At 44.0% G+C, this 23,621-nt stretch overlaps 1 protein-coding gene across 1 annotated transcript in view; it reads left to right on the forward strand.

Annotated features, from left to right (window-relative positions):
- The window catches only part of dhdds (dehydrodolichyl diphosphate synthase), a 23,308-nt gene extending 17,250 nt beyond the window's left edge, over positions 1 to 6,058 (forward strand). The window contains exons 9-10 of the transcript XR_010967335.1: positions 5,920 to 5,943; positions 6,031 to 6,058. The gene's annotated coding sequence lies outside the window, so the exon portion shown is untranslated. The remainder of the gene's footprint in view (positions 1 to 5,919; positions 5,944 to 6,030) is intronic.
- Positions 6,059 to 23,621: the final 17,563 nt, after the last annotated feature.

Genomic DNA, 23,621 nt, shown 5'->3' on the forward strand with positions numbered 1-23,621 from the left:
TCACTCGGGCCTTGTGCAGTTGTGAGATTATCTCCTGTGTCCTGAGGTACACAAGAGGATCGAACAACTGCTGAACCCCCAGCTGACAAAAACTGCCAGAGACTTGTATTTCTGTAAAAATAAAGTGCAATCATTCGAAATTGAAACTGAGCACGATTGTAACTAGGTGACAAATTCTGCAGGTGGGGATGATTTGAATTTTTGATTTGTACTGAATGCAGACACTGCAATTGGCCCAAATACACCACTTGCTGCTTTCAGAAAGTGAAACTTGACTTGTCAGTTAGAAGTTGTGAAATTACTTGACAGGAAGTGGGTAACCATTTTGTAGCAGCCCTTTGTACCGGTATCTGACTGCAGGTCCCAAGCCTTCTTTCCTTCTCTTCCTGCCCCACCCTGCCAAATGTGTTTTCAGGTGGGTGGGTGTCCAATGGCTGATTCACAATTTAATAGCATGTCTCTCACTCTGAATAGTGTCCAGATTGGCTCCAGGGTCCATCACTGCTTTGGCTGTGTTACTTACTACCAGTCACCATTGCCCTATAAACGAGGAGCAGTAGGATATGCAGAAACTAGCCTTGCATACAAAAATGATCTATAAAGGACGGCCTCGGTGTCCTGTGCACCTAGATCTTCACAATCAAACCAGCCCTTATAGTCATCCAAATTAAATTAAGGAAATTAATTAACTTGAGCTCCTGATCAGACACAATCTGATCTTTAACTAAAATATAGCCTGTCACCAGGAGCAGTGTAACTAGCATCACTAACAATCTAGTCTGGGAGGGAGGGAGTGTTGTGGGGGGTGGGGGGGGAGAAGGGTGGAAGGGTTTACCAGTATAGTGGCACGTGCTGCCTAAAGTACAATATCAATTTAACCAGTAACCAAAGTACCCTCAAGGAACAAGGTTATGGGGAACAGGGAAATGGCAGAGCAATTAAACAAATACTTTGGTTCTGTCTTCACAGAAGAGGATGCAAATAACCTCCCAGAAATACTAGGGAACCAAGGGACTAGTGAGAAGGAGGAATTAAAGGAAATTAGTATTAGTAAAAAAAAGTGCTGGAGAAATTAATGGGACTGAAAGCCGATCAATCCCCAGGACCTGATAATCTGCATCCCAGAGTACTAAAAAAGGTAGCCATGGAAATAGTGGATGCATTAGTTGTCATCTTCCAAAATTCTATAGATTATGGAACAGTTCCTGCAGATTGGAGGGTGGCAAATGTAACCCCACTATTTAAAAAAGGAGGGAGAGAAAACGGGGAACTACAGACCGGTTAGCCTAATATCAGTAGTAGGGAAAATGCTAGAGTCTATTATAAAGGATGTGATAACAGGACACTTAGAAAATATCAACGAGATTAGACAAAGTCAGCATGGATTTATGAAAGGGAAATCATGTTTGACAAACCTACTGGAGTTTTTTGAGGATGTAACTGGTAAAATAGATAAGGGAGAACCAGTGGATGTAGTTTATTTGGATTTTCAGAAGGCCTTTGATAAAGTCCCACACAAGAGGTTAGTGTGCAAAATTAAAGCACATGGGATTGGGGGTAATATACTGGCATGGATTGAAAATTGGTTAACAGACAGGAAACAGAGAGTAGGAATAAATGGGTCTTTTTCAGGTTGGCAGGCAGTGACTAGTGGGGTACCGCAGGGATCAGTGCTTGGGCCCCAGCTATTCACAATAGATATCAATGATTTGGATGAGGGAACCAAATGTAATATTTCCAAGTTTGCTGACGACACAAAACTAGGTGGGATTGTGAGTTGTGAGGAGGATGCAAAGAGGCTTCAAGGCGATTTAGACAAGTTGAATGAGTGGGCAAATACATGGCAGATGCAGTATAATGTGGATAAATGTGAAGTTATCCACTTTGGAAGGAAAAACAGAAAGGCAGAGTATTATTTAAATGGTGATAGATTGGGAAATATTAATATACAAAGGAACCTGGATGTCCTTGTACACCAGTCACTGAAAGCAAACATGCAGGTGCAGCAAGCAGTTAGGAAGGCAAATGGTATGTTGGCCTTCATTGCAAGAGGATTTGAGTACAGGAGCAAGGATGTCTTACTGCAGTTATACAGGGCCTTGGTTTTGGTCTCCTTTCCTAATAAAGGATATGCTTGCCATAGAGTGAGTGCAGCGAAGGTTCACCAGACTGATTCCTGGGATGGCAGGACTGTCGTATGAGGAGAGATTGGGTCGACTCGGCCTGTATTCACTCGAGTTTAGAAGAATGAGAGGGGATCTCATTGAAACATATAAAATTCTGACAGGGCTAGACAGACTGGACGCAGGGAGGATGTTTCCCCTGGCTGGGGGTCCAGAACACTGGGTCACAGTCTCAGGATACGGGGTAGGACATTTAGGACTGAGATGAGGAGAAATTTCTTCACTCAGAGGGTGGTGAACCTGTGGAATTCTCTACCACAGAAGGCTGTGGAGGCCAAGTCACTGAATATATTTAAGAAGGAGCTAGATAGATTTCTAGACACAAAAGGCATCAAGGGGTATGGGGAGAGAGCGGGAATATGGTATTGAGATAGAGGATCAGCCATGATCACATTGAATGGTGGAGCAGGCTCGAAGGGCCGAATGGCCTACTCCTATTTTCTGTGTTGCTACTCTGTCTGAATTCAGGGGTATACAAGAAGCTTGAATTGAACGCTGCCTGTATCTCCTTAGAATTGTTTCTGTTTAGAATTTTTATTAGTCACTCTGTTGCATTTTAAAAGCAGTGGTCTCATTGTCTGAGGGATCTTAGTTGAATTTGAATGGTTTACATGTTACAGTTATTGGTTAGCGATTGTTACATTAGTGATCGGTTTAAAGTAATTTTAGGTGCAGAGGGGATCTTTAAATGCAGGTTCGTTGTTTAAACAAATCCCGTCGTCTAAATGCATTGTGTGTAGTGGATATTACAGGTGTAATGGATGGGGAAAAGCAACTCTGTTTCACCATTGGTGTTAAATGGTGTTGTGTAATCAAATGCACTGGAACAAAACACTTTATTCTATTTTGGTGCAGTCCTGAGATTTGTAATGACTTTCTGCACGCTAGCTCTTAGTACTTGATAAACAACGGATGTTAACTAATGTAACAGCCGAAACTCGGTGAGTTAAATCTATTTGAGGTTGGAGGGTTTGTGTGTGGCATTTTAAATTGATGTTCAAAGTTGTTAAAATTAGGACGCAACAGGGATGTGCAAGGACCGGTCAGTATTAATGACCAGGTCCGATTGCAATTCCTGGACCCAGAAGAGTGCCTGCCATTTAAATATAAAAGAAGTACCCTGCATTCCCAGAGTCCATACTTGGGTTGTCTGAGGATAGCTTTTAAAAAGGTCTGGTGGGCTTTTGATTAACACTTCAAGCACTGAGAATTGTATGAACTTTCTCTCCATTTCTTACTTCCTTCATGTCGGAGCCTAGACTGAATGGGTAGGCTATTTTGAGGGGGGTGCCAGCAGCTGATTCTAATCCTGTCCTTGCCCTATAATCCTGTCCTCACCCAGACACCACACGTACTTTCTGGTGGGTTGCTAAATAGTACCTCTCTGATTTTGTTTCTCTGGGCTGGTTCCCTTTTTATCTCATTGAAATTGTTTCCCTGGTCAGTCCGTTATCTTTGCTCTTTTCAATTTTTATATTTAATCTGTTTATTTTCTGGTTGATGTTCTCCTACCTTTACAATACCCATTTGCCCCATTTCATTTCCTAGAACTATCCATCATGACCTCTTTTGTCATTGGACTGAAACACACTAATGCAGAAAGCAGCCCTAGACACATGACAGAAACCCCTCCTTCATTGCAACTGACATGACTTACCCCAGTCTGTCTCTGGATAATTTGAGTCAGCCATTATGGCCCTGCTCCATTTTACTCCAATTAGTCTGTCTGTTTGTCTCCTTTCTCCTGTCTTATTACATACTCCCAGTAGAATAATAGTTCACTTCTTAGCTCTAACCAAATAGATTTGTCTTTTGCATCATCTCTTATACCATCCCTTTGTTCTAGTGCTGTAATGGAATTTTTGAGAATGCCAACCCTCAGAGATAGTGAATGCATTGGGTGTGATCTTCCAAAATTCCCTAGATTCCAAAATGATCCCAGTTGATTGGAAGGTAGCAAATGTAACACTGCTATTCAAGAAAGGAGGGAGAGAGAAAACAGGGAACTACAGGCTAGTTAGCCTGACATCAGTCGTTGAGAAAATGCTGGAATCCATTATTAGGAAGTGGAAACAGGGCACTTAGAAAATCATAATATGATTAGGCAGAGTCAACGTGGTTTTATGAAAGGGAAATTGTGTTTGACAAATTTATTAGTTTTTTGAGGATGTAACTAGCAGGGTAGATAAAGGGAAACCAGTGGATGTAGTGTATTTGGATTTTCAAAAGGCATTTGATAAGGTGCCACATAAGAGGTTGTTACACAAGATAAGGGCTCATGGGAATGGGGGTAATATATTAGCATGGATTGAGGATTGGCTAATGGACAGAAATCAGAGAGTAGGGATAAACGGGTCATTCTCAGGTCGGCAGGCTGTAACTAGTGGGGTACCGCAAGGATCGGTGCTTGGGCCTCAGCTATTTACAATCTATATTAATGACTTAGATGAAGGGACCAAGTGTAATGTATCCAAGTTTGCTGATGATACAAAGCTAGGTGGGAAAGTAAGCTGTGAGGAGGACAGAAAGAGTCTGCAAAGGGATATAGACAGGTGAGTGGGCAAGAAGGTGACAGATGGAGTAAAATGTGGGGAAATGTGAGGTTATTCACTTTGGTAGGAAGAATAGAAAAACACTTTTTTAAATGGTGAGAAACTATTAAATGTTGGTGTTCAGAGAGATTTGGGTGTCCTCATACAAGAAACACAAAAAGTTAGCATGCAGGTACAGCAAGTATTTAGGCAGGCAAATGACATGTTGGCCTTTATTGCAAGGGGATTGGAGTGCAAGAGTAAGAAAATCTTACTGCAGTTGTACCGGGCTTTGGTGAGACCACAAAAGAATGAGAGGTGATCTAATTCAAACATAAGATTCTGAGAGGCTGTTTTCCCTGGCTGGAGAGTAGAACTAGGGGGCATAGTCTCAGGATAAGGGGTCGGCCATTTAGGACTGAGATGAGAAATTTCTCCACTGCGAGGGTTGTAAATCTTTGGAATTCTCTACCCCAGAGGGCTATGACTGCTCAGTCGTTGAGTGTATTCAAGGCTGAGATGGATAGACTTTCGGACTCTAGGGAAATCAAGGGATATGGGGATCGGGCAGGAAAGTGGAGTTGAGATCGAAGATCAGCCATGGTCTTATTGAATAGTGGAATAGGCTCAAGGGGCCACATGGCCTACTTCTGCTCTTATTTCTTATCATCTTAAGTTCTCATCGATTTACTACTCTATCCCTCCTGGACTATTCTGTAATCTGACTTGGAAATATATCGCCGTTCCTTCATCGTCGCTGTGTCAAAATCCTGTGACTCCCTACCTAACAGCACTGTGGGAGAACCTTCACCACACGGACTGCAGCGGTTCAAGAAGGCAGCTCACCACCACCTTCTCAAGGGCAGTTAGGGATGGGCAAGAAATGCCGGCCTCGCCAGCGACGCCCACATCCCATGAATAAATTTTAAAAATCAGGAGGTGGAGCAGATATATCCTTAAACTGTAACCCAACTTCTAAAGTTTCAAATTTAGGATAAAATTTATATGAATTTGTACTAAACACTCCAATGTGGATTTAATAAAATGTTTGCATTTAGAGATGAATTGGATTTTCAACAGCCAGCTGGCGTGGTCTAAACGTGAGAACTATCTTATGCTCACTTATCTGTTTTCAAGTTATTGTTGTAGGAATGACTATTAAACCATGCAGTAAAACACTAACACTCCTCTCTTTACTGTTCTAGATTGCGCCTCCACCAAAACCTGAAGTAAGTATCTTGTATGTGACATTTGTTATAGCGATACATTAAAATCTCACTTGCCCATTTCTAAACTGTCTGTTTTTTGTTTTGCAGTTACTAAGGAGATCATTGCGAGCCAAGGTAGGCATCGGAGTATTGGAGAGTTGAGTCAGCTGGCTTTTAAGTTTGCACGTATATGGTCACACACTTGCGACACAATGCGGTACAGCTCCTTCGAAGGCTTGGCTGCATGTCTGGTGTGTGTCTAGTTCACTGGGTGCTATTATCCTGTCCCGGGGCATTGAGGAAAATCAGCCAATAAATGAATGGCTTTAAAAAGACTTGAAAGAGTTTAAGGTTCTGTCAGATGTAGAATTGTTTAGCATATTGTATTGGTTAGTTCATGGAAGTAAATAACTGAGGGAGTAAATAACTGAGGGAGTAAATAACTGAGGGAGTAAATAACTGAGGGAGTAAATAACTGAGGGAGTAAATAACTGAGGGAGTAAATAACTGAGGGAGTAAATAACTGAGGGAGTAAATAACTGAGGGAGTAAATAACTGAGGGAGTAAATAACTGAGGGAGTAAATAACTGAGGGAGTAGAACTGAGGGAGTAAATAACTGAGGGAGTACCTACTTGTTTTATCATAGTAGCTACAGCACAGGAAGAGGTCATTCGACCCATCGTGCCTGTGCCGACTCTTTGAAAGAGCTATCCAATTAGTCCCATTCCCCCGCTCTTTCCCTATAACCCTGCAATTTTTCTCCCTTCAATTATTTATCCAATTCCCTTTTGCAAGTTATTATTGAATCTGCATCCACCACCCTTTCAGGCAGTGCATTCCAGATCATTACAACTCACTACATTAAAAAATGTTTCCTCATGTCACCTCTGGCTCTTTTGCCGATCACCTTAAATCTGAGTCCTCTGGTTACCGACCCTTCTGCCACTGGAAACAGTTTCTCCTTATTTACTCTATTAAATCTTCTCTTAAACTTCTCTGTTCTAAGTAGAATGACCCCAGTTTCTCCAGTCTCTCCACATAATTTACTAGAACTGGTATCATTCTAGTAAATCTCCTCTGCACCCTCTCTAAGACTTTGATATCCTTCCTAAAATGTGGTGTCCAGAATTGAACACAATACTCCAGCTGAAGCCTAACCAGTATTTTATAAAGATTTAGCATAATTTCTTTGCTTTTGCACTCTATGCCTCTATTAATAAAGCCCAGGATCCCATATGCTTTTTTAACAACCTTCTCAACTTGTCCTGCCACCTTCAAAGATTTGTGTACATACATCCCCAGGTCTCTCTGTTCCTGCACCCCCTTTAAAATTATACCATTTAGTTTATATTGCCTCTCCTCATTCTTCCTTCCAAATTGTATCACTTCACACTTCTCTGCATAAAAAATTTCATCTGCCACGTGTCTGCCCATTTCACCAGTCTGTCCATGTCCTCCTGAAGTCTGTTACTATCCTCCACGTTACTAACACCACTGTACACTTCCCTCCAGTCTGAAAAACAACCGTTCACCACTACACTCTGCTTTCTATCCCTGAGCCAATTTTGTATTCACACTGTCACTGTCCCTTTAATCCCATGGGCTTCACTTTTGGTAAAAAGTCTATTATGTGGTACTTTATTACATGCCTTTTGAAAGTCCATATACACAACATCAACCTCATCAACCCTCTCCATTTTTTCATCCAAGAACTCAATCAAGTTAGTCAAACACGATTTTCCTTTAACAAATCCATGTTGACTAATTTATTAGCCCATACTTTTCCAAGTGCCAATTAATTTTGTCCCGGATTATTGTCTCTAAAAGTTGCCCCATCACCGACGTTAGGCTGACTGTCCTGTAATTGCCAAGTTTATCACACTCCTTTTTTGAACAAGGGTGTAACATTTGCAGTCCTCGGGCATCATCCCCATTTCTAAGGAGGATTGGAAGATTGTGGCCCTAGCCTCCGCAATTTTAATCAGTTATTGATTGAAGGATGTTTCTCACTGTATTTCTCACTCTGATTTGCAACAGCATTCTGTCCAACCTGCACCTCCAGCCAAGAAGGCAGCGGTCAAGGTAAGCCCTTCCCTGCATCCTGGAAACCTGCTGCTAAATGTTCAATTTCAATTAGCTCTCCAGTTGGATAACTAGATATTGATGATCGATGCCAACCCAGAATGGTCCGCAGTTTGATCCTGGACTGTGTTAAGTTAATTGATCTCAGTTGGGTTACTATAATTACCTTCAGCACTGCTGGAGGGATAGGAGAAATCAGTCAGGTTTCCTGATCCTGACTCTGATCTACTGAGTCGCACTGATGATTGAGTGAGGACAGGATCAGGATTCGCTGTTGTGGCAAAGCTGCATTTTTATAGCCCGTCCCTAGTTGCTCTGAAGAGGCAGTGAGGCTAAATATTGTCCAGGTGGTGGAGTCCAGTGGCAAGTTGCTCTGTCCACTGGATATTTTCCATCGGGTGCATAGCCTTGTAGATGGCGGAGAGGCTTTGAGAGGTTAGGAGGTGAGCCACTTATTGCAGAGTGCCCAGCATCTGCCCTGCTCTTGTAGCCATGGTGTTAGTATGGCTTGTCCAGTTAAGCTTCTGGTCAGAGGTGACCCTACAGAATGTTGGATTGGTGGGGGGGGGCTCTAGGGTGGAGTCATTGAAGGTCTAGAGTGAGGTATTTGGCTGTTTTCTTACTAAAGATCATTTCCTGCCATTAATGTAGTGTGAATATTACCTGCCACCTGTCCACCCAAGTCTAGATGTTGTCCAGGCCGTGCTGTATGTTGGCATGGGCTGCCTTATTATCAGGGAGCTGAATAACGTGTAGTCATCAGCAAATGGCTCCGCTCCTTAACTTACGACGGAGGGCCGATTGTTGGGCTAAGGATGGTTCCCTGGGAACTGCGGTGATGGCCTAAACCTGAGGTCACTGACCTTTGTCAACCACAGTCATTTTGCTTTGTATCAAGTACGACTCCAGCCATTGAAGGGTTTACTGTTTGATCCTGTTGGCCTCAGATTTGTTGGGGCCCCTTGGTGTCCCCATACCTTATAGTTGTACCTTGAGAGCAGTTACTGTCGCCTTTCCTCTGACATTCAGCTCTTGCGTTCATGTCTGGATCAGGGATGAGATCTGGAGCCAAAATGGTTTAGCAGAACCCAAACTGTGCGTCAGTGAGTAGGTGTTGCATGATGGCACTACTGATGACTCCTTTCCTCACTTTACTGGCTGGTAATTGGCTACGTTAGATTTGGCCAGCTTATTGTAAAAGAGTCATCGCTGCACTGGAATAGCCTGGCTAGGGGAGTGGCTAGCTCTGGTCTTCAGTACTATAGCCGGGGTGATGTTGGGGTCTACAGCCATTGTTGTTCAATTAGATCATGATGTGGAGATGCCGGTGATGACCTGACGAAGGAGGTAAGCTCCGAAAGCTTGTGATTTTCAAATAAAACTGTTGGACTATAACCTGGTGTTGTAAGATTCCTTACAATTAGATCATGGCTGATCTGTACCTTAACTCCATTTACCTGCTTTGGTTTCGTAACCAATCAAGCTCAGTTTTAAATTTTCAATTGACCCCCAACCTCAATAGCTTTTTGAACGAGAGTTCCAGATTTCCACTCCCCTTTTTGTGAAGAAGTGCTTCCTGACATCACCCCCAAACGGCCTAGCTCTAATTTTAAGGTTATGTCCCACTGTTCTGGATACAGCCACCAAAGGAAATAGCTTCTCAGGCACTTTGAGGCTGTGTGGCTGAATGGATGTCTCTGTCTCTGCTCCCCCACTATCCTTAAACCATTTAATGTCTGTGGGTGCAATGGTCTGTTTCTCTCTCTCGCAGAAAGCTGCCACAAAAGCCAAGAAGCCAAAGGTCACCAAAGGCAAGGCGAGTGACACGACCCAGGAGCCCGGGACTGCGCCCGCTCAAAATGGGGAAAATAAAGAGGTAAAATCCTGCAGCACCTGTGCACTCTGTTTTGGTCAGTGGTTCCACATACAGGATCCTGGCAGCGGGTCTCTGAGCCAAGACCTTGCCTGGCTCGAAATTTAGAATTTGTTGGAATGGCTGCTTTCAGGCTGGTGGGGATGAGGCATTCTCGTCTGATTTCAGGCGCATCGACCAGTGAGTGACTAGTTTCCTCACCTGGGCGAGTATTCACCCGCGGCCCGGGGGGGGATTATTCACCCGCGCGCCTGTCGCGGGGGGGGGGGATTATTCACCCGCGGCCCGTCGCCGGGGGGGGGAGATTATTCACCCGCGGCCCGTCGCCGGGGGGGGGAGAGATTATTCACCCACGGCCCGTCGCCGGGGTGGGGGGGGATTATTCACCCGGCCCGTCGCCGGGGGGGTGGGGGGGGGGGGGGGGGGGAGATTATTCACCGGGCGTGCATTCGTAACGAGCTCGTCTGGACAAAGATTACCTTCTCCGGTTAACTAACTCTCATGAAAACTCAGTATTGTTGAGTTCTTTCAAGTTTCAAGTAGCTGAGCTGCACAGAGCAGAACGTCCTGGGTTTGATTCCTGCTCTCTGTTGTGTCAGACGCCCACACAAAGGTAACGGTGGGGATGTTACACACGGCCTCTGTGTCCCTGGATTCGGAAACGATCAATCAGCCAGCTCCTGGTGTGATTCGATGAGTCCCGCTGGAGAGTGCATGTGTGGACACCTCTTAAGGACAGGATTGAGCTGGGTGGTGGTGAGATATCAGAGGGCATCCAGCACCTGTGTAATTGTATGGTGGCACAGTTTGTGAGAGCGGGGGCTTGGTTCCGGGAAATAGGCTGGGATCACACTTGCTGTTCCTGCACTGATATTGCACCATACGGTGTCCTCACCAACCGGGACATCAAGGGATTCTCAGCTTTCTGAATAAATCCTGTAATAAATAGTTGGGAACTATTCTAAATGATTTCCTTTTTCTTTGCAGGCATGAGGAGCGAAGTTGCTGATGATGGCCGATAACCTCACCTGAGTGTGAACCTCTAGCAACTTGTACAGTTGACAGGAATATTTTTATCAGTTTTTATAATTGCAACGTTTTTTCTTAGTTTGAGTGGGCAGATGTTGCGACCCCCCACCCTTGCAGTGTGCGTGTTTTTATTTTCAGGAGGCCTTTGTGTACCGACGTGATACATGTTGAAAATTCTTGAGATTAAACAGTCCTCTCCCACCCCCCCACCCCCATACACCCTAATTTTGACCATTTTCAGCCTGTACTGTCGGAGGAAGCTGTGTTTGTAATGTCTGAGGCTATTAGTGACGTTCCCTGCTCTCCACGTGAAATCATTCTTGCTTGGCAATTTGACAAAATGAAAAATGTAACTTTTTTAAAATTACTGTTTTAAAGCAAAAATATTCTTTGGAATTTGTTTTGGCTTAAATAGATTTTTTTTTCTGAATTCAATCATATTCTGCTGAGTATCTCATGGAGTTTTACATTTGCTACTAAAATAAAGTTGGATACTGTTCTGCTTGGGAATGGGTTTGTGTGTCTCCTCCTCACCTGAAGGCGCTGACTCCTTGTTGGGTCACAGTTCCGCTAACATTGGCCATTCTTGGGTCATAATCTCTGTAGGAGGTTGCAAGGTGAGGGTAATCTAATAATCTCACCTGCAATCCACCATCAGGAGATGTTTCTGTATCCTTGGTTTCCTAAAATAAATTTTAAGTATCAGCCAAAAGGAACTGAATCTGTCCTTTTGGTTTTTGTTTCACTCTTTCTCCCCCTCCTGTAGGGTTGTGTGTTAAATCAGCTGAACATATGACCTGTTGAAGTAGTCTAGGCTAGTGATGGTTTCAGTTCTTGCCACTGCTGCTGTCAGTAACCCACCCAACAACAACTTACATTTATATCCCCATAGCCTTGCAAATTTTTTCCTCTCAAGTACTTATCCAGTTTCCTCGGGCAGTGCATTCAGATGCGAACCACTCGCTGTGTTTTTTTTAAAAAAAGTTTTTTCTCATGTCACCTTTGGGTCTTTTGCCAATCATCTTAAATCTATGCCCTCTGGATCTTGACCCTTCCACCAATGGGAACAGTTTTTCTCTCTCTCTACTTTGTCTAGACCCTTCATGATTTTGAATGCCTCTATCAAATCTCCTCGCAATCTTCTCTATTTCAAGGAGAACAACCACAGCTTCTCCAGTCTATCCACGTAACTGAAGTCCCTCACCCATTCTAGTAAATTTTTCTGCACCCTCTCTAAGGCCTTCATATCTTTCCTAAAGTGAGTTGCCCAGAACTGGACACAATACTCTAGTTGTGGCCGAACCAATGTTTTATAAAGGTTCATTATGACTTCCATACTTTTGTACTCTATGCCTCTATTTATAAAGCCCAGGATCCCGTATGCTTTTTTAACCACTTTCTCAACCTGCCCTGTCACCATCAACAATTTGTGTACATATACCCCCAGATCTGTTTGTGTATCTCTTTTAGAATTGTGCCCTCTAGTTTATATTGCCTCTCCTCATTCTTTCTACCAAAATGTATCACTTTGAATTTTTCTGCTTTAAATTTCATCTGCCACGTGTTCACCCATTCCACCAGCCTGTCTATATCCTCTTGAAGTCTATCATTATCCTCCTCACTGTTTACTACTCTTCCAAGTTTTGTATCATCTGCAAATTTAGAAATTGTACGCCCAAGTCCAAGTCATTAATATATATCAAGAAAAGCAGCAGTCCCAGCACTCACCCCGGGGAACATCACTGTACACCTCTCTCTAGTCCAAAAAACAATCGTTCACCACTACTCTGTTTCCTGTCCTTTAAGCCAATCTGTATCCATGTTGCTACTGCCCCCTTTTATTCATCAAAAAACTCTCAGGTTAGTTAAACACAATTTGCCTTTAACAAATCTGTGCTGGTTTTCCCTAATCAATCCGTACTCGTCCAAGTCACTGTTAATTCTGTCCCGGATTATCATTTCTAAAAGTTTCCCCATCACTGAGGTTAAACTGACTGGCCTGTCGTTGCTGGGTTTATCCTTATGCCCTTTTTTCAACAAGGGTGAATATAGCGCCTTTAATGTAATACGACATCCCAAGGCGCTTCACGGGTGTGGTATCAGACAAAAATTGTCATGAGATATTAGGACAGGTCAAAGAAGTAGGTTTTAAGGAGCGGAGAGGTTTAGGGAGGGAATTCCAGAGCTTGGGACCAAGAAAGCTGAAGGCACGACCACCAATGGTGGGGTGAAGGAAATCGGGGATGCACAAGAGGTCAGAATTGGAGGAACGCAGAGTTCTTGGATGATTGTAGGGATGGAGGAAGTTAGAGATAGGATGGGGGCGAGGCCATGGAGGGATTTGAATGGAGGGATGAGAATTTTAAAATTGAGGTGGAATTGTCGGTCTTGATAATGGAAAGGATAGGGGGTGGAATCTCAGCTCAGTCAAGTAAGACACCAAGGTTGTGAATGGTCTGGTTCAGCCTCAGACAGTGGCTAATAGAAATATAGAAAATAGGAGCAGGAGTAGGCCATTCGACCCTTCGAGCCTGCTCCGCCATTCAATATGATCGTAGCTAATCCTCTATCTCAATACCATATTCCTGCTCTCTCCCCATGCCCCTTGATGCCTTTTACCAGTTACGTTTCGAGCACTCTCAACCAAACTGCTCTTCTATCTCCCATCAGATACCAATTTGCCCCACACAGATCTTAAAGGGACAAGAAACAGACACAACAACCCAGTTTAATTTTTTTCAATTCCAAAATCGAAACCAAGGGTTGTAAACCTCCACATTCATCTGGAGTAGTCCTCGCAAGAGTTAAGTTTCCAGGTTAAAGCAAATATTTCAAGGGGGACATATATAACAAGACTTTAAACAGCACTTTCTGTAACTACACTCTTATAAGCTAGGGAATGGAGTTTGTAGTAGGGGCCGACGACAATGGCTTCAGTCCTCCCCATGCTTAATTCGAAGCAATTTTTTCTCATCCAGTACTGGATGTTGGACAAGCAGCGTGACAGACAGAGATGGTGGTGAGGTACATATGGAACCTGACATGTTTTTGGATGATTTTGCTGTGGGCCTGCTTGTAGATGAGAAAGAGGAGGTGGCGAAGGATAGATCCTTGGGGGACTCCAGAGGTAATATTGCGGAAGGGAAGCTATTGCAAGAAATTCTCTGGCTATGACCGGATAGATGAGAATGGAACAAGATGAGGGCAGTTTCACCCAGCTGGACGAAGGAGGAGAGGCGTTGGAGGAGGATGGTGTGGTCAACCGTGTCAGAGGCTGCAGACAGGTCGAGCGGGATGAGGAGGGATAGTTTAGCACGATCACAGTTACAGGATGTCATTTGTGACTTTGATAAGGGCTGTTTCAGTGGTGGGGTGGGGTGGAAACCTGATTGGAGGGGTTCAAACGTGGAGTTGCGGGAAAGATGGGAACGGATTTGGGAGGCGACAACATGTTCAAGGACTTGAGAGTAAAGGGAAGGTGGAGATGGGATGATAGTTTGCAAGCACAGAGGGGTCATGGGTGGGTTTTTTGAGGAGGGGGATGATGACGACAGATTTGAAAGGGATGGGGACAGTACCTGAGGAGAGGGAACCATTAACAATATCAGCTAACATGGGGGCCAAGAAGGGAAGTTGAGTGGTCAGCAGTTTGGTGGGAATAGGGTTGAGGGAGCAGGAGGTGGGTCTGTGGACAAGATTAGCTCAGAGAGGGCACGAGGGGAGATAAAGATGGGACTTAAGGGCCAGGGCAGGGGGGAACCGTAGGAAGTTTGGCTAGGGGAAGAAAGAGAGGCAGCTGAAGGGATAGTCTCAACCTTAGTGACGAAGTCCATGAGCTCGCATTTGTTGGCGGAGGCAGAGGAGAGGTGTTTAAGAACACTTTGGAGTTTAGAAGAGAAGCCGAGGCTTATCTTTGCTTTCCAGGTTAATCCTAGAATAATGAGCAGTTTTGGCAGAGGAGAGCAGGACCCTATAGTGCTTTATGTGGTCCAGCCAGATCTGGCGAGGATTGGCTAAACCAGTTGACAGCATAAATGTTCAAATCTGCGTCCCTTGAACTTGAGGGAGCGGAGCTGGGGGTCCGTAGCGGGATGGGAGCGAGTAAGGGTTTTACTGGGGACAAGGGCATCAAAGGTGGAGAATTTTTTCCAGGGGGAGGCACAGAACGGAGTGGGGTTGGGAGGGTGGTGAGGGATACAAGGAAGTGATCAGAGGTGATCTTGTCTGCTATTGAGACAATGGGAGTAGTGGCCATGTGTGATGGCAAGGTCAAGGAGTTGGCCATGCATATCGGTAGGAGAGTTTATAGAGGGAGAGATTAAGGGAGGACAGTGAACTCTGAGGAGAAGGGCAAGGTGAATTGAGATGGAGGGAGAAGTCGCTTGGTACAGAGACTGAGGGAGGAATGTGGTGAGGATATAGTGGGGAATAGTGCCAGAGGACTGGCGGGGAGTTAATCTGGTTACCGTATTTAGAAAGGGAACTAAAGACTAATCAGCTTAATGTCAGTGGTAGGAAAAATAATGGATATATAATAAACTTTACTCAAGGGTGTAATAGAAAAGCATCCAGAAAACAAAAATATAAGAAAGAATAGCCAACACGAATTTCAGAAGGGAACGTAGGCACAGGAACATGTTATCACTTCTCCTTAATATCTTGAAAACTTCAATCAAATCACCCCTTAATCTACTAAATTCCAGGGAATACACTGCTTACAATGCTGCCATCGGCAAATTTGGGTATGTCAGCAAAATCGTTAATAAATACAGTGAATAGTTGAGGCCTCAACACAAATCCCTGTGGGACACCACTAGTCACATCCTGCCAATTTGAGTACCTGCCCATTACCCCTACTCTCTGTTTCCTGCCACTCAGCTAATATCCTAACCAGGTCAATAATTTGCCCTCAATTCCATGAACTTTGACTTTAGCAAACAGTCTCTTATGAGGGACTCTATGAAATGCCTTCTGGAAGTCCATATAAACAACATCCACAACATTCCCCTGTCCACTACTTTAGTCATCGCTTAAAAAAAATTCGTCAGGTATGACCTACCCGTTACAAATCGATGCTGGCTCTCTCTGATCAGCTGAAAATTTTCAAAGTATTCGTCATTCTATTCTTAATTATAGAGTCTAGTAACTTCCCGACAACAGCTATTAGGCTAACTGGTCTATAATTCCCTGGTTTCCCTCGCTTTGGAAGGAAACTTTGGAAGATTATAGTTAGGGTTTCTGCAATGTTCTCACCTTTTTCCTTTAAAACCCTGGGATGGAAACTATCTGGTCCTGAGAATTTGTCTCTCTTCAGTGCCATTATTTTCTTCATTACTATTAATTTGCTTACATTAATTATGGTGAGTCCCCGTCCCTGATTCATAATTAGTTTCCTTGGGATGTCCGGCATGCTATCCTCTTCCTCTACTGTAAATGCCGAGGCAAAGTAATTATTTAACATGTTTGCCATTTCCTTATTTTCATTTACATTATCACCATTATCAGTTTTTAAGGGGCCCACGTTGCTCTTGACCACCCTCTTTTTCCTAATATAATTGTAAAAAATTTTGTGTCGATTTTGGTATCCCTTGCAAGTTTCTTTTCATACTCCCATTTTGTAGTTCTTATTCTCTTGTTTTGTCACAGTTGCAAAGTCATGCTTGACCAACTTTATTGAATTCGTTGAAGGAGTAACAAAGAGAAGGCACGGGTATTGCAGTAGATGTAATTTATTTGGATTTTCAAAAGGCCTTCGATAAGGTACCGCATTGGAGACTCATGACTACGGTCAGAGCTTGTGGAGTCAGGGAACAAGTGGCAGAATGGATAGCAAGCTGGCTACAAAACAGAAAACAGAGATTGGGGGTTAAAGGTAGTTACTCAGACTGACAAAAGGTGGGAAGTGGTGTTCCACAAGGATCAGTGCTGGGACCACTGCTGTTCACCATTTACATAAACGATTTGGACTCGGGAATCGGAAGTACAATTTCAAAATTTGCGGACAACACCAAATTGGGGGATATAGTTAATATCGAGGCGGACTGCGACAAAATACAGGAAGACGTTAATAAACTTGCAGAATGGGCGTGTAATTGGCAAATGAATTTCAATATAGATAAGTGTGAGGTATTACATTGTGGTAGGAAGAATAAGGGGGCCACATACTGCTTGGATAATAAAAATCTGAATGGGGTAGAGGAGCAGAGGGATCTGGGGGCACAGATACACAAATCACTAAAAGTAGCAACGGAGGTGAATAAGGCCATAAAAAAGCAAACCAAGCACTGGGGTTCATTTCCAGAGGGAAAGAATGAAAAGCAGAGAAGTTGTGTTACACTGTATAGAGCCTTGGTTAGACCACACTTTTTTTTCTTTGTGTTTATAGACCCCCCTTTTATGAGGGGGGTGGGATTTAGGGTGTGTTTTATTTAAAACAAATCAAAAACCAAACGTCAAATAATAATTTTATTTTGAGTTTCCAGGATGCACTCCAGCCCCTGCAGTGCCCACCGGTCGCGGAAAGGTTAGACCACACTTGGAGCACTGTGCACAGTTCTGGTCTCCATGTTATAAAAAGGATATAGAGGCATTAGAGAGGGTGCAAAAAGGATTCACAAGGATGATACCAGAACTGAGAGGATATACTTAATCAGGAGAGGCTGAACAGTCACATGGGCAGCAGGCACATGGGAACAACACCACCTGCACGTTCCCCTCCAAGTCACACACCATCCTGACTTGGAAATATATCGCCGTTCCTTCATCGTCGCTGGGTCAAAATCCTGGAACTCCCTTCCTAACAGCACTGTGGGAGAACCTTCACCACACGGACTGCAGCGGTTCAAGAAGGCGGCTCACCACCACCTTCTCAAGGGCAATTAGGGATGGGCAATAAATGCCGGCCTTGCCAGCGACGCCCACATCCCACGAACGAATTTTAAAAAAGTCTGGGGCTCTTTTCTCTAGAAAAGAGAAAGCTGAGGGGTGACCTGATAGAGGTCTTTAAGATCATGAAAGGGTTTGATTGGGTGGACGGAGAGAAAATGTTTCCACTTTTGGGGAAGTCCAAAACTAGAGGTCCTAAATATAAAATAGTCGCTAATAAATCCAATAGGGAATTCAGGGGAAACTTCTTTACCCAGAGAGTGGTGAGAATGTGGAAACCGCTCCCACAAGGAGTAGTTGAAGGAAATAGCATAGATGCATTTAAGGGGAAGCTCGATAAACACGAGGGAGAAAGGAATAGGATATGCTGATAGGGTTAGATGAAGTAGGGAGAGGGGAGGTTCATGTTGAGCATAAACACCGGCATAGACCATTTGGGCTGAATGGCCTGTTTCTGTGCGGTAGTTTCGATATAATGCAATATCTTGGTGAGAAACTTGGGTGGGTGGTAGAGGAGGAGTAACTTAAGAAGAAAGGTCATGCAGTCCATGGCATGTGCTGGGCAATGCTACTTGAACCCATTCATACATCCAGTTAAATGAGATGCCAATTGTTGAGCCTGGTTATTGTCTGCTACCTACACTGGCAGCAATCAAACCTGGGCATCTGCTACCTTATCCAGTAAGTCTCGACCTTATTTTAGGATCGGATCAGTCATTCTTTCCCCAAACTTTTATTAATTGATGTAGAACTTTCTTTGCTATTAAGAATAGAAATGGTCTGTCAGTCCTGTACATGTGACATGGGGCAACCAGCTATGTCTCGTTGCATTGTACGAGTCTATTGAATGAGCTGATACTGGTCAGTGTATTTTAATAGAATGTAGAAACCATTCCCTTCATTACTTTCTCAATCAATCTGCAATATCTGGGTGTAAATATCCTTTTTTTTGGTAGTTCTGTGTTGAAATTCTGTTGACCATCTGAAGTTTTGGTAGGTTTTTAAAAAAAGATACTTTATCTTTTGGGAGTCTGAGCCTAAAGCTGTGAATTAGCCATGTAACCAATCCTTGCAATCAATTATAAATCAGCAATGGATAATTACTGCCACTCTCATTTGGATGGTACGTGTGTGTTGATCTGTAGAGTGCACCCCACTATCCAAAGAGTTTAAGTCTCCAATATAGGCCAGCAGTTTGCACAGGCTGAGACATCCAAGTAGAAATTTCACAGTACGTTAGCACAGAAGGAGGCCATTCAGCCCATCATGCCTGTGCCAGCTCTTTGAAAGAGTGATCCAATTAGTCCCCTGCTCTTTCCTAATAGTCTTGTAATTTTTTCCCTTCAAGTATTTGTCCAATTCCTTTTTGAAAGTTATTATTGAATCATTACAACTCGCTGTGTAAAAAAATGTTTCTTCATGTCGCCTCTGGTTCTTTTGCTGATCACCTTAAATCTGTGTCCTCTGGTTACCGACCCTTCCGCCACTGGAAACAGTTTCTCCTTATTTACTCTATCAAAACCATTCATGATTTTGAACACCTCTATCAAACCTCCCCTTAACGTTCTCTGTTCAAGGAGAACAATCCCAGCTTCTACAGTCTCTCCACATAACTGAAGTCCCTCATCCTCTTCTGCACCCTCTCTAAGGCCTTGACACCCTTCCTAAAGTGTGGCCCAGAATTGAACACAACTCCAGCTGAGGCCTAACCGGTGTTTTATAAAAGTTTAGCATAACTTCCTTGCTTTTGTACTCTATGCCTCTATTAATAAAACCTAGGATCCCTTATGCTTTTTTAAAAGGCTTCTCAACTTCAAAGATTTGTGTACACACACCCCCAGGCCTCTGTTCTTGTACTCCCTTTAAAATTGTACAATTTAGTTTATAATTTGTACTAGGTGGAGCAGTGAGCACTGATTAATGTGCAGGGAAAAACTTAAAGCACCCATGGGTTAGTCAATATAGTGATCTAAGTACCTGACAAGTTGTCATTGTTACTGAATGTGTTTGAATCTGGATTCTGTGCCAGGATTTAACCCTCAGTGAGTTAGAGCTGTAGAAGCAGAGTTCCATCCTGCCTCATGTACAGTCAATGTATTATCTTTATCCAAGTGAATTTTAGCTGAGCCAAGTAGGGAACTCAAGTTGGGCTCTGGTAACTGCTGAAAGGAATTAGGTTGCCGTTGCTTTGCTAACACCATAGGCCAGGACTGTCCAGGGTTATTTATATTTTCGTGGGTGCTTCCAGGCCCAACTGATCTGGACAAAAGTCATTAACATGGATCAGGAATTCCCTCTTGGATGGTTCAATGAGGAGTGTAACGTGCACAAGCGTACCTGAAAATGAGGCGCCAACCTGGTGAAACTACAACACTGGACTACATACATACTAAACAGAAAATTCAGCAAACAGAGCTAAGCAATCCCACAACCAACTGATCAGGTCAAAACCCTGCAGTCCTGCCACATCCAGTCATGAATGGTGGTGGACAACTGAGTAACTAACAGGAGGAGGAAGCTCCATGAACATCCCCATCATCAATGATGGTGGAGCCCAGCACATGAGTGCAAAAGACAAGGCTGAAACATTTGTAACCATCTTCAGCCAGAATTGCCGAGTGGATGATCCTCCTCTGCACCTTTCTGAGATCCCTCCATCATAAGGTCAGAAGGCTGTTCGTTGAAGATTGCGGAGTTCAGCTCCATTTGCAAATGAAGCAGTCCGAGCCTGCATGCAGCAAGACCTGGACAACGTCCAGTCTTGAGCTCATAAGTGGCAAGTAACATTTAGGCCACTCAAGTGCTGGACAACGACCATCTCCCCTTGACATTCAACGGCATTACCATCGCCGATTCCCCCACCATCAACATCCTGGGGGTCACCATTGACCAGGAATTAGACCAATCACATAAACACCATGGCTACTAGAGCAGGTCAGAGGCTGGGAAGTCTACAATGAGCATGAATGAGGAGAGTGGGAAAGCTAAGTGGTAATTGGTGGCAATTAACATGGGATGATCCCACCTGCAGACCAGAAAGAAAGATTACCAGAAGCAAATGGTTCATTTGAGTTCCAGACCCCAGAAACTCAACGGCAAAGTGGTGATGGGATGCTTGGGGCGAAATGAGGCACTAGACTAGGGGCGTTACTGAGTCTCAAGGGTAGTCCCGGCCATGCAGTGCTTGTGTGGTGTACAGGCCTGGGAGGAGTGCTATGTTCAGAGGGGAGAGGTGCAGAGGAAGCATGTACTCTGGGTATTTCCATTGGTTCAACGTCAGTTGTTGATTCGCCAATTATTTTTCCCGATAGATTCGGAATCCTGGATCAGAGCCGATAGATTCAGGATCCTGGATCAGAGCCGAAAGATTCGGGATCCTGGATCAGAGCCGATAGATTCGGGATCCTGGATCAGAGCCGAAAGATTCGGGATCCTGGATCAGAACCGATAGATTCGGGATCCTGGATCAGAGCCGAAAGATTCGGGATCCTGGATCAGAGCCGATAGATTCGGGATCCTGGATCAGAGCCGATAGATTCGGGATCCAGGATCAGAACCAAAAGATGAACAGCGTTTAAACGGGAAAAGATCAAAGGGAAATACATAGAAACGGATAGAAGTTACAACACATTATTGTTTGTTCCCCCATTCCCTCCCACTGTCGATTATTGCTCATTCCCAATAATAGTCAATTATTGCTCATTCCCAATAATAGTCAATTGTTGCTCATTCCCAGCGATGGTCAATTGATGCTCATTCCCAGCGATGGTCAATTGTTCCTCATTCCCAGCGATGGTCAATTGTTACTCATTCCCAGCAATGGTCAATTGTTGCTCATTCCCAGCGATGGCCAATTGTTGCTCATTCCCTGCGATGGTCAATTGTTGCTCATTCCCAGCAATGGTCAATTATTGCTCATTCCCTCCTGCTGTAGATTATTGCTCATTCCAAGCGATGGTCAATTATTGCTCATTCCCAGCCATGGTCAATTATTGCTCATTCCCAGCCATGGTCAATTGTTGCTCATTGCCAGCGATGGTCAATTATTGCTCATTCCCAGCGATGGTCAATTGTTGCTCATTCCCAGCAATGGTCAATTGTTCCTCAATCCCAGCGATGGCCATTTGTTGCTCATTCCCTGCGATGGTCAATTGTTGCTCATTCCCAGCAATGGTCAATTATTGCTCATTACCTCCTGCTGTAGATTATTGCTCATTCCAAGCGATGGTCAATTATTACTCATTCCCAGCCATGGTCAATTATTGCTCATTCCCAGCCATGGTCAATTGTTGCTCATTGCCAGCGATGGTCAATTATTGCTCATTCCCAGCGATGGTCAATTGTTGCTCATTCCCAGCGATGGTCAATTGTTGCTCATTCCCAGCCATGGTCAATTGTTGCTCATTCCCAGCCATGGTCAATTGTTGCTCATTCCCAGCGATGGTCAATTGTTGCTCATTCCCAGCCATGGTCAATTGTTGCTCATTCCCTGCGATGGTCAATTGTTGCTCATTCCCTGCGATGGTCAATTGTTGCTCATTCCCAGCGATGGTCAATTGATGCTCATTCCCAGCGATGGTCAATTGATGCTCATTCCCAGTGATGGACAATTGTTGCTCATTCCCAGCGATGGTCAATTGTTGCTCATTCCCTGCGATGGTCAATTGTTGCTCATTCCCTGCGATGGTCAATTGTTGCTCATTCCCAGCGATGGTCAATTGCTACTCATTCCCAGCGATGGTCAATTGATGCTCATTCCCTGCGATGGTCAATTGTTGCTCATTCCCTGTGATGGTCAATTGTTGCTCATTCCCTGCGATGGTCAATTGATGCTCATTCCCAGCGATGATCAATTGTTGCTCATTCCCTGCGATGATCAATTGTTGCTCATTCCCAGCGATGGACAATTGTTGCTCATTCCCAGCGATGGACAATTGCTGCTCATTCCCAGCGATGGTCACTTGTTGCTCATTCCCAGCGATGGTCAATTGTTGCTCATTCCCTGCGATGATCAATTGCTGCTCATTCCCAGCGATGGTCAATTGATGCTCATTCCCAGCGATGGTCAATTGATGCTCATTCCCTGCGATGATCAATTGCTGCTCATTCCCTGCGATGGTCAATTGTTGCTCATTCCCTGCGATGATCAATTGTTGCTCATTCCCTGCGATGATCAATTGTTGCTCATTCCCTGCGATGGTCAATTGTTGCTCATTCCCAGCGATAGTCAATTGTTGCTCATTCCCAGCGATGGTCAATTGTTGCTCATTCCCTGCGATGATCAATTGTTGCTCATTCCCAGCGATGGTCAATTGTTGCTCATTCCCAGCGATGGTCAATTGTTGCTCATTCCCAGCGATGGTCAATTGTTGCTCATTCCCCTCCTTGCTCCAACTCTGATTCCTGCCTGTCCACACCTGCCTGTGACTCTGGATTATTGTTGGTGGATGAGAACATTTCATGTTATTGTGATGAAATTGTAACAAATAAGAATTGAAAAGACTTGAGATATTTTGATGTGAATTTCATCAACACATTGAATACAAAACAAACAGAAAAAAATCAGCACAATGTTTAACATAAAAACAATTCTGCTTCAAACTTCGCCAAGGGATGAATTGCTTTCCTTGATCTGCTTCCTTTTGAGATTGGAATGCAGTCCTGTGGTTGGCTGAGCTTCTCTAAAACTAAAACAAGCCCATTCACTAACGTGGATTCCAGTTAATCTCCCTGCCACCTTATTCAGCCAGTCAGGGGGGGGCGGAGTGATTCTGTGATCCTTCCTGCTGTTTTAGAGCTGAGTTTACAGCTCCAGGCGTTAGAATCACT

Source organism: Heptranchias perlo, chromosome 26 (genome assembly GCF_035084215.1).
Source record: "Heptranchias perlo isolate sHepPer1 chromosome 26, sHepPer1.hap1, whole genome shotgun sequence".
Taxonomy (NCBI): Eukaryota; Metazoa; Chordata; class Chondrichthyes; order Hexanchiformes; family Hexanchidae; genus Heptranchias; species Heptranchias perlo.